Source organism: Microtus oregoni, unplaced genomic scaffold (genome assembly GCF_018167655.1).
Source record: "Microtus oregoni isolate MIOR12 unplaced genomic scaffold, Mior012 000013F_ref0000133, whole genome shotgun sequence".
Taxonomy (NCBI): domain Eukaryota; kingdom Metazoa; phylum Chordata; class Mammalia; order Rodentia; family Cricetidae; genus Microtus; species Microtus oregoni.
The window spans coordinates 25,905,652-25,922,350 of NW_024543072.1; the positions used below are offsets into that span (position 1 = coordinate 25,905,652).

General features: G+C 43.9%; 1 protein-coding gene across 2 annotated transcripts in view; it reads right to left on the minus strand.

Annotated features, from left to right (window-relative positions):
- Positions 1–16,699, minus strand: part of Ptprg (protein tyrosine phosphatase receptor type G) — a 676,813-nt gene that overhangs the window by 486,617 nt on the left and 173,497 nt on the right. The window lies entirely within an intron of this gene.

Consider the following 16,699-nt stretch of genomic DNA (forward strand, 5'->3'; position numbering starts at 1 on the left):
CTCTTCTGTATCTCCCAGTGGCCTGCTTGCCCTAGCTCATCTCATCTACTGCCACGCCTTAATGAGCACTGGGATCTGTCAGTCCCTCTGCAGGACTGCCACTGCCTCCCCAATCCTGGAAGAAGCCAATGCTGTTTGATAGTTCCAGAACCTTAAAAAAAATATTGCCACCGCATAGACACTTAATAGAGCCTGCTGGAAGGAAGAGGGAGGGAGATCAAGATTGAAACGGCTAATTTCTCTGTCTACACTGAGAGACACATGAGCCACGAGCCACATGTGGTCCTTAAATTTAATTTTAATCAAATTAAATTCATTTCCTAGGCCACACTTGCCATATTTCAAATGTTTGATGGTCACAGGTGGCCAGCAGCAGCACTGGTAGCCAGCAGAGAATGAAACATCTCTATCACAGTAGAATCCTATTGGAGGGACGGCGCTGAACAGACCTTCAGAAAATAAAACATCCTGAAAAACACTTTATTATTTATTGACGAGGAAAATGGTATTTCTAGACTTTTAAAGGTACTTGATCCAATAAAATGCTTCAAATATGTATATAAGATTTCTGTCTGTAGCCGGGTGGTGGTGGTGCACGCATTTAATCCCAGCACTTGGGAGGCAGAGGCAGGCGGATCTCTGTGAGTTCGAGACCAGCCTGGTCTACAAGAGCAAGTTCCAAGACAGGCTCCAAAACCACAGAGAAACCCCGTCTCAAAACCACCACCCCCCAAAAAAAGATTTCTGTGTGTGTGTGTGTTTGTGTGTGTGTAAGATGCCATATTAAGAGTAACGGAAGACTATGAGCCTCATCTTGACCCATAAGAATTTCACTAACAACTATGCAAAGCAAGACACAGTCCTACCAGTCAAGGGTCAGCTACAATTCAGAGTCAAATAATGACCAAGGAAAGCCATACGGAGGTACGATCACTAATTCCAAGTGGAGTAGGGAGTGAGATTCATATTCTAGCAGCATTTAGACAAAGAACTTTCTGCACTACTCCTTAAAGACATGGAAGATCTTAACAGACAAGCTGAGGCCATTGAAGGATTAAAATATGCAGAAAGTAAGAGTCAGGCGCAGAAAAAAAAAAAACAACACTGAGAAGAGTAACAAATGTCTTTGATGCTAAAAGAAAGAAATTGAAGAGAGGCTGTGGCAAAGCCTAAGTGTGCAGAGGGGACAGAATTCCTTTTATAGGGAGCTGGGTGCAAGCCGACAGAGGTCCTGGGTCAGAGGCACTCGCCTAGTTCACCACCAATGGCTCCCCTTGTCATCTTCCCTGGGCCTGGATACGAATCAGATGGAGAGGAAAATGTTAAGAACATATACCATCTGGCCCTCTGGATGACATCAGGAGTTACAGTGGCAAAGAAGGCGGGTAAATCTGTGACGGATGCGTCTACTCAGTGAACTGAAGGGAAAATCCAGTCAGTAGTGAGAATATCAGAGTCACAACACCACAGAACATTTGATGATGGAAGCCAAGCTCATGACTTTCAGAAAACGATGACCAAACGGTTAAAGACTAGGCAACAGCACCATTTTCTCAGCAGAGGGCATCACTCCCCATGCTAATAGGAAGAAAAGGCGGGAAGAGGAAAAGGAGGGGAGTGGAGGAGGAAGTGGTTTAGAGCAACAATTAGCAAGTGAGGCAGTCTGCGGTGTTCTTCATGTGTTGCTAATATTACAGATTTCAAAATGCTGAAAGGATTGTCTTTAAACGAGAAAAAATCACACGCAATCCTAATCTCAGCAAACACAGTCACAGGTAGGGAGAGAAGTCACCTGCTAGGAACTGAACATTAGGCAAGGCCTAAGAAAACGGTCTGGTTTGGAAATGAATGGAATTTGCCTTGGTGAAAGAATAAATTCTTGATTTGGGGACAGCTCAGTGGAAAGACTGAGTCATGTGGGCATCTGGGTCAATCTTATTTAAGCCAGTAACTTTCACAGAGCTCTTTTGGGGGGAGGGGAATTGTTTAGGTTATTGTCTACAGTGCTAGGTGTAAAATCCACAGCTCTGCAAATGTTCAGGGAGCACCAGGCAACTGAGCTGCAAATATTCAGGCCCTGGCTTTTTAAAGACAGAATTGCTATGTAGGCCTGTCTTAAACTCATTTTGCACTCTGCAGATGGTAATGAATTATCCCTGCCTGGGCTTCTGAAGAACCGGATTAGTGGAGTGAGCCCCACCCAGATGCTTATTTTCCTTAGTGTTTAGTAACCTCCAACATATGCAGGTGACTGAGGCAGGTAGCACCCTTCGGAGGTAGGTACCCTCTCCCCTAATTCTCACATTCTCTAATTATCAAACAATGATTTTACCTTTGAAATCTCTCTAGAGAGTAATCAAGACACAGCTACCCTTACAAAGAGAAAACAAGGGCAATGGCCTTGAGAGTGGAATCCACCTAGGTGGCCAGCAGGAGCTGGGGGCTGCAGGTAATTACTGCCTCCCTAAACCATTGGGACTCTTAAACAGCAGCTCCAAGACCAGGTCTCACATCTTTCATCTAAAAGCCCAAACTTCAAATATAAGGGGTGGTGTGGGGGAGACAGAGTTAGAATCCCTACCACCAAGTCCCACCCTAGGGACACTCCCTCTTTGCTGGTAAGACAAAGATGCAATTCTCACATTTGGGGAATTTCTCAGTTATCAAATGCATTTGCATTTTCTTTGTCTTTGTGAATTCATTTTAAAAACAATCAAAAAAATGTTTTCTTGAGAGCCAGCAAAGTGGCTCAGTGGGTAAAGCTGCTTGCTGCCAAGCCTGAAGACCTGAGGTCCATGGGTCTACCGGGTGGAAAGAATAAACTACTCTCAAAAGCTGTCCCTCCACAAGCACTTTAAGCTGTAACAATGTCTGTGACTGCCACGTTCTGCTGTGCTGTGTATGGCTAAAAGACTGCAGTCAATCTCTGATGATGCCTGATTCCCTCTTTTATTACCATTGCTTAATAAAGTATTGTGTGACAATGGTTTGTAGCCTGTCAATTGTATTTTAATAAAATGCTTTGTCTACTTCCCATAGCCAAGAGGATAACTATATGTTTTTCCTTTGGTTCACCTTCTTACTTAGCGTCTTTAGGATCACCAATTGTAGGCTCCGTGTCCCTTATTTATGGCTAGAAACCAATTATGAGTGAGTACATCCCATATTCATCTTTTTGGGTCTGGGTTACCTCACTCAGGGTAGTGTTTTCTATTTCCATCCATTTGCATGCAAAATTTGAGAAGTCATTGTTTTTTACCACAGCATAGTACTATAATGTGTATATATTCCACACTTTCTTCATCCATTCTTCCATTGAGGGGCATCTAGGTTGTTTCCAGGTTCTGGCTATTACAAATAATACTGCTATGAACATAGTTGAACAAATGTTCTTGTCATATGATAGGGCATCTCTTGGGTATATTCCCAGGAGTGGTATTGCTGGGTCCAGAGGTAGGTTGATCCCGAATTTCCTGAGAAACCGAAACACTGATTTCCAAAGTGGTTGCACAAGATTGCCTTCCCACCAGCAATGGATGAGGGTACCCCTTAAAGTTGCCGGGGAGAAAATTGAGATCTTGGGGGTGGGGTGGGATGGGGGTAAGGGGAGATGGGGAGAGAAACGGGAGAAGAGGAGGAAGGGGGGAATTTGGCGAAAAAGGAGGATTGGGATAAAGGAAGGTTGGATAGGGGAGCACGGAAGCACAATTCTTAGTTAAGGGAGCCACCTTAGGGTTGGCAAGAGACTTGAACCTAGAGTGGCTCCCAGGTGCCCAAGCCGAGGTCCCCAGTTAATTCCTTGGGCAGCTAGGGATAGGGAACCTGAAATGACCATTTCCTATAACAATACTGACGAATATCTTGCATATCATCATAGAACCTTCATCTGGTGAGGGATAGAGATAGAGACAGAGACCCACACTGGAGAACTGGACTGAGCTCCCAAGGTCCTAATGAGGAGCAAAAGGAGGGAGAACATGAGCAAAGAAGTCGGGACCACGAGGGGTGCACCCACCCACTGAGACAGTGGAGCTGATCTATTGGGAGCTCACCAAGGCCAGCTGGACTGTGACTGAAAAAGCATGGGATAAAACTGGACTCCCTGAACATGGCGAACAATGAGAGCTGATGAGACGCCAAGGACAATGGCAAGGGGTTTTGATCCTACGTAATGTGCTGGCTTTGTGGGAGCCTAGCCAGTTTGGATATTCACCTTCCTAGATATGGACGGAGGGGGGAGTACCTAGGACTTACCACAGGGCAGGGAACCCTGACTGCTCTTTGGACTGGAGAGGGAGGGGGAAAGGAGTGGGGGGAGGGGGAGAAGGGTGGGAGGAGGGGGAGAAGGGTGGGAGGAGGGGGAGGGAAATGGGAGGCTGGGAGGAGGTGGAAACTTGTTTTTTTTCTCATTTTCTCAATAAAAAAAAAAGATTTAAAAAAAAAATAAAATAAAATAAAATGCTGATTGGCCAGTAGCCAAGCAGGAAGTATAGGCGGTACAACCAGAGAGGAAGTAGAGGCGGGTCAATGAGAACAGAAGATTTCTGGGAAGAGGAAATCTTGGTGTGCATTCCTGTTCTGGCCACACAGGAAGGAAGATGTAACTGCCTCACCCAAAAAAGGTACCAAGCTGCGTGGCTAACATAGACAAGAATAATGGGCTAATACAAGTTATACGAGTTAGTAAGAAGTCTGAGCTACTAGGTCAATCAGTTTAAAATCTCTGTGTGATGTCTGTGGGACTTAAAGACTCCGGGAACCAGGCAGGACAGAAAACCTCATCCAAGATAACTCCAGGATGAGGATGGGGGAGACACCAGAAAAGGTGTCTTTTTATAATGGCTAACACTATTTCCAACAGAGGACATTCACTAGAACATCTAAAACAGAGGTGGAAAACAGTTATTGCATAGGTATCATTAAGTCTTTGGGGGTACTGGCTTTATATCTGGTTGCCATGGCAATTAAACTACAAACAAAGCAAGTTACCAAAGTCCAAAGGGCTCAAGGTATAAGCTGGGGGAATCCGGAGATCTTGAACTGTGAGCTGACACATGGGTGTGGAATGACTGGCTCCTATGGGTTAAATGAAAGTCAAGGCCGATAAAACAACAACAACAACAAAAATTAAATTCTGTAAGAGGTTTTGTTTGTTTGTTTTTAAGACAAAGATTAAGGGGGGGGGGGGGGGAGAAAGAGCTGGAGTTCCTGCAGTGCCTTGTCCCTGTCCTCTGAGAAACCAGGGCAAACATGAGCCAAACAGAGAGTAAAAGGCTTGGCACACTCTCTGACCTCCGCTCCACATTATGGGAACTAAAAGCTTCGTTTTCGGAAAATGTCAGAGCTTCACCATCATGCATCTTTGTTCTGCTGGGGGAAGGGAACTGTGCATTATAGAAGAAACAAGAGTTCAATTCCTTTCCATTGCCTCCCTTCGCTGATGTGCGAGAGCGCGCGCGCACGCGCACACACACACACACACACACACACACACACACACACGCAAAACAAAACACAAACAAAAAGCCCTGGGAACAAGAGAGGAAGACATAATAGAGATGCTATGGATAGAAATTCACAGCCAGGAAAAGGAGCTCCCTTAGCTCCCTCATGCTGTGTGTGTGTGTGTGTGTGTGTGTGTGTGTGTGAGAGAGAGAGAGAGAGAGAGAGAGAGAGAGAGAGAGAGAGATCCTTCCAGGCAGAACTGAAGACCCGAAGACCCAGAATACCAGCATACTGTAACATTAAATAAAAAGTAAGCAATGACATGGCAAAGGGGACCCAGTTTCCAGCAAGGGAAGGTCATTCTTATTTAATTATTAAGAGAAGCAGTGAAGGGGGCCTGCCTTCCCTCCACACACACCCAAATTTAAGCAGCCAATTCTTAATTGCATTAAGACAGCAATTCACAGGGCTGGAGAGAAGGCTCAGTAGGTAAGAGCACTGGTTACTGTTCTGCATAAGCCACAGGCAATTACCTGCACCCACAACCATCTGTAACTCCAGTTCCAGGTGAGCCACGGCCCTCTTCTGGACACCAAGGGCACTAGGCACACATATGATACAAAGACATGCATGCACGAAAGACACACTACACAGAAAGTGGGAATTCACAAATAAGTATTAAAAACTATTTGAGTTAAAATTCTAGATAAAAAGCACCCAAATAAATCCAAAGAATTTCTTTCTTTCATTTCTTTTTATTTATTTTATTTTTTGGAGTCGTCAGAGTTCATTGAAAATCCTTCACAAAACCATTTGAAAATGAAACGTGTGGAGGAAAACTACTTGATGTACGTAAGAAAATAATTCCATGCACAGGCATGAAGAACAGGTGTCTGCGCATCCTGTGTCTAACATGTTCAGGAAATGAAGTTTACAGATGCACCAACTGCTCTGATCAAGCCAGGGCACATTTTTGATTACTTAGGGAAACACGCACGAGGTACAGGCTTCTTGACTGCCATCCTGCTGAGGTTAAGAAAAAAGCAAACGTAAACCCAGATCACTCATTCTGAAATTCTCGCCTGACACAAGGAACCTTGCAGACTGGGGCCCACAGGTACCTGTTAATCTGGAAACTCCTGACTCTCACGTGCAGTGTGGCTATAGTTGACATCGCTCCCACTTTGCAAGGCCAACAAAGCACAAATTAAGAAGAACGAAAATACAGTTTTCTGCATTTGTTGGAGCAGTTGGCTCACAGCCCTTAAAGCCTGCCCAACTAGAATAAGAAACTCCTAGACTCACTCTATGCACGTGTGAGGTCAGGGGCTGGAGGGACGGCTGGGGTACATGAGCACTTCCTGCTCTTCATAAGACCCGAATTTCATCCAGAAAGTCCATGCAGCAGCTCGCTGACTATAATTCTGGCTCCACAAGATCCCACACTATCTTCTGTTCTCTCTGGATGCTCTCTCTCTCTCTCTCTCTCTCTCTCTCTCTCTCATCTTCTCTACTCTCTAGGCACTCATTCATTCTCTCTCGCGCACACACACAATTAAGAATAAATCTCTATCTTTCTAGTTTTTTAAAAATAAGAAAGAATCAGGTCAAATACCGTCAAATACCACTTATCTATCACACTCTACACTGTTATTAACTGTCCTTATTTCTGTAAGCACATTCATGTTTGTGTAGGGTAGATGCTACGGGTCTTCCTCAACTCTTCTCCCTCTTGCTTTCGGAGACAGGGTCTTCTACTGATCATGACACAGCCAGCCAGTGTCCACAGAGTCTGATGTCTGCTCAGTGGTGGGGCTACACACTCACATGGCCATATGCTGCTTTTTACTTAAGTCCTGTCCTGGGGATGCAACCTCAGGTCCTCAAGATTGTATTAGCAGGGACTTTTCCCAGTGAGTCTCTGTCCTGGCCTAATATTGTTTGAGACACATCCGAAGAGAGACGGTTTTTGACTATAGTTTTGACTGTGTACCCAGGGGACAGGTGGAAATATCTGGAAACATTTCTGATTGTCCATTTGAGGCTGCACTGTTTTTCACACTCAGAAGGCACCAAGGACCCTTGTTTCAATGTTTCTTTCCTACATGTAACTAACGCCTATGCTCATCTTTTTCCCTCCTAAAAATTACCTCTCGGAAGATACTCTTCTTGTGGAACCTGATGGACCCTCACCCAACACAGCCCGGCCATTCAGGATCCACCTGCTTGTTCTCACAAACTGCATTCTTCAAAAGTTTCTTTCCTTCATCCGATCGTTTATGGGTGGGAATTCTGTTCTTTCCAAACTAGGCATGAAATATAAACATCACACACTCTCAAAGGCTTCAGTGCTTTCGCAGGTTAAGTATTATAGGCAACTCATATCCGTCAATTTCCAAGTCGCCAGTTCTACTAAAGACACACACACACACACGCACGCACACACGCACACACGCATACACGCACGCACAGGTTCTGAAACATGCATTATAAGCACAAGAAACGACCTGGTGTTTCACTTCCCAAAAGGGGAAGAAGAGGAAAACCACCTTGGACCCATTTGGGTCCTGCTGCTCCTTTCGCTGCATCAGAGTGGGGTGGGGGCACTGAGAAAGCTAACTGATCAAAGGCTGGAAGTCCCCTATTGTCACAATCCACAAGAACAGGACAGCTCCTTAAAGCTGTCTGGAAACCACTAACCACATCAGATAGATGTTGCTAAGAACCACCTCCTGCATTCACCTACCATTCCAGGGTGCCTGCTAACACTTTGCTCACCGGGTGCATTTTCATGTATCCTTCCCTTTCCATAGAAATACTTGAGATCAAAGTGTATACCTAAGTCTTTATTCATGACTTCTGCAGTAAAGAAACAGAAATTAGTGTTTGCCCCTTAACATTTCCCCATCTTCCTTGGCCAGAGAACCCACTTCCCATAAAACAAAACAGAAAAAAAAAACAAAAACAAAACAGTCAACAGCCTGCTTTGCAGGTACACACAGATCTCAGGGACCTTCTTCATTTAGCTCTTTCCCGAAACATCCTTCATGGAGATCTAAAGCTGAGATGGTCAAAGAAGGATTTAATTCCACACTGTTGGTACCACGTTCACATAAAGAAACTGTAGTCCAGGGGCGAACACAATAAATCAATAAAAAGCTACTTAAATTATGGTAGCGAACAGTTAAAATAGCTGTAAAACTTCCCAGTGTCTGAAATTACTTCTCGCATTAAAACATAGCCCTTCAAAAGACATACATCACACCTACCTGTAAGTTGTAGAGAGATAAACCCATAGCTGGTTATGATAAATATAAAGATTGTTACATTTTTCAATTAATAACTGTCTCCATCAAATTCTAAGACCATAAACAGGGATTCTAATAAATGTGTATCTTTGGACCGCTATTTTACAGGCAAAATATAAAATCAAATAATGTACTTCCTATCATTATATTTCCTGTCCTCCCAACAAATAAATCTTTCCTCTTTAAAGAGATCAAAATCTACCTCATTACTCCCCGTATCTTATATTTGAAAAGTTCAACAGAGCACTTCAGCGCCTGTGTGAACAGTGAAAATGTACGTTTTCCATTTTTTGTGTACCACCTTTGCCCAGTTGATTAAAATAACTGTCGACCAATTAATGGAAAAGCTCTTCATATGAAATACAACAAAATCAACAAAGGGCAGTGCTCATCTGAGGCTACCTTTAGTTATTTCAGTAAGAATTTATATATTGGAGCAACTTCTACATGAGGAAGAAGTTTAAATAATTTAGTATAAGAGCATCATCATGCACGTGCAGAAGTATAAAGGAAACAGGAGTTAAAGACCATGACACAGCGTTCATGGCACTAACAACTAATCGTCAAAACAAGAAAAACCAGCTCTAGGGGTAGCAGTCTTTAATCCCAGCTACTCAGCTACGGAGGCAGGAAGATTGCAAGTTCAAGACCAGCCTGAACAATTCCAAATGGAGCTTTGTCTGCAACCAAAAGTAAAAAGAGGGCTGGACATGAAGCTCAATGTGAGTGTCTGCCCATTACACGCAAGACCCTAGCATGGTTTATTCTTAAATTTAAAACAATAAGGAAAAAATGCAGTTTTGCAGCTTCTGATTTCTAGGGCATGTGGTTTAATAATCTATAGTGATTTCATTACTGTTTGTACTTAGGAAACATTCCTCTGTAATAATGAACTTAAACATGGATCTGATAGGAGCTTAGCTCCCTTTTCATAAAGCAGACTGTACTTCCACTAGAGATATTGCAAGGCTGTACTCTCAGAGAGCAAACAACGCAAAAAATCATCTTCGAAACTGAAGTCTCTTTTTAACAGTATTAAATTTTACTTATTTTTTTTGAATAGTTATGGAACAGAGAAAGAATCCAGAAGTAAGAGGGGGCAAAAAGATAAAATAAGGTGAACATCTCCCTGGGAGAGAAGTGCAGTTCCCACAGCCTTCAGCGTCAACGGGCTCTGGACCTGATCTAACCTTCAGAAACATGGGTTGGAGGGAGGTGCACATATCGATATAATATTTGAACCAGACTGAAAAAACTTTGTCAACACACTAGCAACCCAATCAGAGGAAATCCACACTCCTCAGTGGGCCTGGCATCTGGATGATCTGACCCCCTCTGAAGTTCCTCAAGAGTCCCACAGGCACACCCAGTGATCCAAAATCGAGCCCAGGACAAGTCCATGTATTTCAGTATCTTTACTCTACACGGCGAGTGGCTGACACAGGTATTATGATTTCCTTTTCCAAAGACAAAAGAGGAAAATAGAGCTGCACAAACAAGGACCCCGTGATGTCTAAATTTAAATTCAAACTTGTACAAAAGGGCAGAGGACTGAGAAGGGAGAGAAACAACACCCTGCCGTGGAGAAACAAAGCTGATATGTGAAATAACCTAACATAGACTCGAACCCCTTACAGGGAAGCTCTTGTTCATCCATATGGAGGAGGGCGAATCTACTCCAGGAGCTACCCAAGGTTGCTGTCGTATTTATGTAACTCTCAGATATTAAGATATTTATACTTGGCAAAGCTGGGTGATGCTGCCCTTTCAATCACCACTCTCAGCTCCTTCCTTTCCCACTCCCTCTGATCCCAGAAAGTTGCTATTCCCTGTGTAGCCCTAAAGTGATTTGGAAGAATTACAATGTGGGGGAACTATAATTTTTCTCATGGTGCTGCAACGTAAGCCAGCTTACTCTTCAGGGTCCTTCACGGTCAGTGATACTAACATGGATATGATCTGATAACAACCCCCGAGATTAAAGAGTTGACACATGGAAGACTCATCAGGGACCTGGAAGTAAGACAGTAATAATAAAAGCAATCTCCCCGGCTCTCTGCTGAATGGCAGTCATCTTTCATCACCCCATGTGACAGAAGTGGTAGATGCTTCACCATGAGCAAACTGTGATCTTGCCCTTATGATGTCACAATAGACTCCCAGAATGGTTGACCTGCCTGGCTTGTCACTTGTACTGCTGAAGTTTAAAAAAAGGAAAAGCATTCTGTTATGGCAAAACTAAAATGTCACAAGTCTCCATGTGGCAGCAGCGGGTACCAAGTCCAAGGTGGGCCACAAAGGTAGCCAATCCCAGGCAGAGTGCCTCATGGTGGGTGAGAGACAGAGATGTGCCATGAAGACAAAGTGGGTATTTATTTAGTGCAATAAGGAGAGGAAAGGAAAGGGGGGAAAGAGAGAAGGGAGAAGAGCAGAGAGAGAGAGGCAGAGGGGGGGAGAGGAGGGGAGAGGAGGGGGAGGAGAGGAGAGAAGAGGAGAGGAGAGAAGAGGAGAGAAGAGGAGAGAAGAGGGGAGAAGAGGGGAGAAGGGAGAGAGGCAGAAGCTGACTCTTCAGGAGAGAAATGGAAAGGAGGACTGAAGCAGAAAGAAGATCTGCTTGCCTGGGCAGACAGGGGAGAGAGAAAGCGGGGCTTGTCTCTTAAAGGGACAGGACAGACCATTACAGTCCCTTCTCTTTTATAATAAAAAGGAGGGAGGTTAGCCACAACAGGTTAAAGGAATAGGGATGGCAGATTCTCAAGACTACTTCCTGCTTATTTGTGGGCATCATGGGGGGGGGGCGGACTCTGAGAAAGCTAGGTGCTGGTCACATCCTGGCATAGCTGGTCTCTTTGCCACTGTCTGGTGTTTGGGAAATGGAACTGTCTGCTGTCTCTTACACCTGTTTAAGGTACTGGCAGAACAGAGGGCAAAGTTAAGTTTAGGAAAAAAAAGTTTTAGGGAATTGAGAGGAATGTATCTGACCTGTTTAAGGTGGATCCTTCAATTCGGCTCCCTAGAACTCACAAGAATTATTTGGGTTTGTGAAAACGTAAGTTTTAGACACATGCATTGTATAAACAATAGCATATTTATGTCAGAATGACTGTGACAGATGTTTCTGCACAATGGAAATTATTTTTAAGACTATGGAAGGCAGCATGAGAGAAAAATTTGATAACTTATATTTGTCTTCACACCTTTATAACTTGCAAGTATGCATTTTAATAACTAGTACTTTGGGTGTAGAAGTGGATCCACTCCACCAGGACCAAAGGTCAGAGAATTCAAGTCTAGTCCTTAGATCATGTTAATGAAGTCTGTTGCCTCCCCAGTCGACTTTTGGAATGAAGTATAAAAAGCCTGTGGAAAATAAACAAGGTAGATTCATTATTCATTGACTGTCCCTCCAGAAACTATTCTGTGTTTCTATCTCTTATTTCTCTTGTATCTTTGTTCCTTCTACTTAATAATTCTAATCCTCGTATCCTAGAACGCCCAAGTTTGGCCAAAAATGGGCTTTGATACCAGAAGGTGCCCACTGAGGCTTAAGTAACATTAGGAAGGTTACTTTGGGTAGACCCGTTAACCCTTCTGAATCCCACTATACATCCCCTTTAGCTTCTCCCTGGAATGTTTACCCTACATATCCACAGAGCTGAGCCACCTATTCCAAATCCTCATTAGTAACAAGGTAAAACATGAGCATGCAATAAGATCAATGAAATTGAAGGTGGACTGGTCAGCGATGGAGCTCTTTGAGACAATGTTTATGATATTTGCTGAGAGGACTGCTCAGTCAGTAAAGTTCCTTGCTGGGTGAGCAGGAAGACCCGAGCGTGATCTCCAACACTCACATAAAAACCCTGGCGCAGCAGTGTGGGCCTGTAACTCAGGCAGAAGTATCATGGGGCTTTTTGGCACTGTTCTAGTCAATAGGTGAGCTCCAGGTCGGAGAAGCAATCTCAAAAAACACGATGGAGACAGATAGAGGAAGACACTCTACCTGACTGCTAGCCTCTACATGTATGCACACACAAAAGAGATCTTATCATGGGGTACTTTATTCTTTCCTCTACCCTATGTAATGCTGCCTTCGAATCTCTACAACTCCTGACACCACATCAAAATCTTAAGGAAAGGGTTCTGGGAATCAAGTCACCCAGAGGGTGACAAAGTATGGAGAAGAAACACCGAACCCTTGAGGCAGCAGAGCAGGAGCAGAGAAGTTGGAGGTTGTCCAAGAGTAATCGGGGCTGTAGATATATTGTCCTTTACTGTCAAGCCATGCATCCTCAGTCTCTGGAAAAGCTGAAGCATCTTAACTCATGCCCAAGTAATTTCAGGTACTTTAACATGCTTTTGGAGATGGTTCTGTGGGATGTTGAGAGTAGGCAATCTCAGGGACACTGCCAGCTGCAGGGTATCACAAAGCCCACAGGACACAAACCTTGACCAGCTCTTTCCTCTTCCACAAATGAGCATTCCAATGGTCATGAGCATAGAAACTTCCTTTTTACACCATAGTGGATGGTGAGAGAAAGGGCAAAAAGACGTGGAAAAGATGTCATAAGATAGCTCATTAGGAAGGTAGTGTAAGAACTAAAAGCCCTTCGTAGTGTATCCAAATCACTTATGAAAAGAGACCATCAGCAACTTAACAAAAGAAAGAATAAACTATTTCCTGTTGTTATAGAAAGTTCCAGAAGCAGAACCATACCCCCCATTGGCGCCTACCGGGATCTCTCTTTCTTTTTGGTTACCAACCAGCTCCCAAATCATGACACAGAGACTTCTTATTAGTTAAGAATGCTCAGCCTAGCTTAGGTTCATTCCTGACTAGCTCTTTTAATTGAAATTAACCTGCTTCTCTTTACCTTTCCCTCAGGGTTTTTTCCTTTATTTTTCTTCTGCATATCTTACTTTCACTGCTTCTCCTGTCTCTTTGGCAGCTGCCTGGCTTCTTACCCCAGGAATATCCCCCTTTCTCCTGGTTCTCCTCTCTTCTTTTCTCCTCTTGTTCTTTCTTCTTCTCTCAAGTCTATAACTCTCCTTCTATTATTTATTCTCCCTGCCAGCCCTGCCTATCCTTTTTCCTGCCTCCCTATTGGCTGGTCAGCTCTTTATTAGGCCAATCAGGTGCCTTAGGCAGGCAAAGTGAAACAATTACATCACATCTTTACACAAACAAACACACGTCCTTACATCATTAAACAAATGCAGTATAAACACATTTCGCACACCTTTATACAGTTAAAGTAACATTCTGAAGCACAATCAAATGTAAGACAACTCTGCCTAGTTAAAATAACATTCCACAACACCCAAAAATGGCCTGGCTCATCTTTGCCAATACTTGTCAAGAAGGCTGGTAGAAATTCACTTTTTTTTTTCATGCTAAAATTTCCCAAGCAGAAATTTCCCAATGGCCAGTCAACACTGACTAGATCACTGGCACTGCTATAAAGAGCAACACTGTCTTAATACTAGGACCTACGGAGCATGAGGAGAGAGAAGAGGAGCCTGCAGGAGGAAATCAAGCCCATGGGAATGAAGTCTTTGAGAGCACAAGTTTCATGCAGACTTTAGGAACAATTTTGTACATGTAAGAGGAGAGCCTTCAAGCTAAGAGTGTGAGCAGATGGGCTCAAGAAATCTGGATGTGCTGGCTTCTCCACACTATGGAAGACGGTGATGTCGAGTGAACCAGTGTGACACACAGCACAGTGACACCAGGAAGCACAAACCAAACCCCGGGTCTCTATCTGAAACTCAGCGAAGACTCAGCCAATAAAGGCAGGTGCTGAGCTCACTCATTCCCCAGCACCAGCACCAAGAAATGTGGATGTGAAGAAGAGGGAGCTTGGCTCACTACACAGGTCGACGAGAAGCCTGTATCGCCAGAGAAAGGATAGAGTTCACAAGCGACAACACCTGAGATTCTCCTCCGGTCACCCACCATACGCAAGCACACCTCGACACACACACACAAACCTGAGATTCACAATGGCTGGCAGAGGACGAGGGTAGATATTGACTGCAGGAGTCTGAGGAGATCCCTAAACATGGGGGATGCTCCAAGACAGTGTAGAGAGATAATTTGGGGGCCCAGAACCAAGTGCGAATCATGAGATGTTAAGCTATTTATAGGACTGAACGAGAACCACTGAGCCATGATTTCTGAATCAGACTCTGTATGTTTCCCTGACTTTCAGCCCAGCTCCAGGCACCTAGGTACGCTGTTTGAGTTTTCCAGCTGGCTTTGTCAGCTTCTCTGTGACAGCAATATTCCCTTCAGAAGGAAGTTGACCGTGCCACATCAGAATTGTAGCTTGGCTACTGTTTAGATAACTAAGTTCTGTTTGGATAATTTCTCTTTAAATTGGCCCAATGTTTATAAACTCTTCAATGTACATCTTCAATGTAACAGGAAGCTTAACGTGCCCACACAGAAAACTAGCAGGCCTGCCAGCGAGGAACCAAACTAGGAAACGATGGCATCAACATTCGAAGATACGCTCCTGCTGAAGACTCTGGGGCCAGACAGATCTCTCCTCGTTATAAAAATACCCGAGCAAGCGAGAGAGGCGTGAAGGACCTATTTATGCCAATGCCCAAATTTCTCCCTGACAGAAAACCTCTCAGAGGACTGGCATTATTAGATTAAAAACTGGTCATTTCTGGAATAACAGCAGCAACAAAATGCAGTGTCACAGGCACTGAAGATATTGTTTTACACTCTAGTGGCATCCGTGAAGAAGGAGGGTTCCTAAAACCAATACAAAGTGTGTCTCAAGAAGGCAACATCAGGACCGGAGAGGTGGGTCACCATTCGAAGATGCTCACTGGTCTAACAAGCCTGGGCATCCGAGTTTGAACCCAGGAAAGGGGCAAAGTAAACAGAACCAACTCTTCTAATCCTCCCCCCCCCCCCCCGACCAATAAAAACTACAAAGCTGGCAAGACTCAAAGCTGGGCATGGTGGTACGTGCCTGTTGTCCTGGTGCTCATAAAGCAGAAAGCTCAAGTGTTCAAGGCCAACCTGGTCTACACAGGTGAGGCAGCAAAGAGGATACTAAGGGATGTTACAGATGGGCAAACATTTGAAAACGTCAGAATGAAACCTACCGCTATATAGGCTGATTTAAAAAGATAATTAAGATTCTACATAATGTAGACACTAGGGCTATATTTCATAGCCTACCCCAGATCTTAGTTGCATGAGACACAAATGAGGTTTCATGAATGAAACGGACAGCTGAAAGGTTTGATCAACAGAAGCATGAGGAAGGCGGTTTAAGGCTCTTACCGCAGTCAGTCTAGAAAGGGGTATGAGACACGAGGCTCAGGTATTAAGATTTTTCTTAATCATGTAACTCATTTTTGGTTTGTTTTTTTTTTTTGGTTTGTTGTTGTTGTTGTTTTGAGAAAACAAGTCAGTCTAGAGGCATACAGCGCTGTTTGGTCCAGGTAAGTATGAACAATCTTGAAAGTTTCTAATGCAGTCAAACAACAATGCTTTATCTGGCATTGCTACCAAGACCACCTCACCAGGAAACAAGACAAGATAAGGAATGGAAACCCAATTCAGCTTAATGACCTCAACAGGAAAAAGGCCAGTCAAGTAGCACTTACGATGAAATAAGCCAACAGTATGTTGTCAATGAAAATGCTCTAAACCATCCTGTAACAATGTCCAGAGGGAAGGACCGAGTATTTCTTTGTTTTCTATCATCAGACAGTGGGTTTATGAACTGATTTATTAGAGTCAGATCTAATAAATGAGTCTGTGTTGTTAGGTATGAAAGATGACCAGTAGCCTTCAGTGGATCTCGCAGCACACATGACGCCCTGCTACATGGTAATCAAGCATGCACTGAGCTAGTGAGACTCTTCCTTTGGGGGGATTAATCAAAACTTCCCACTCATCCACATCCCCCACACACACC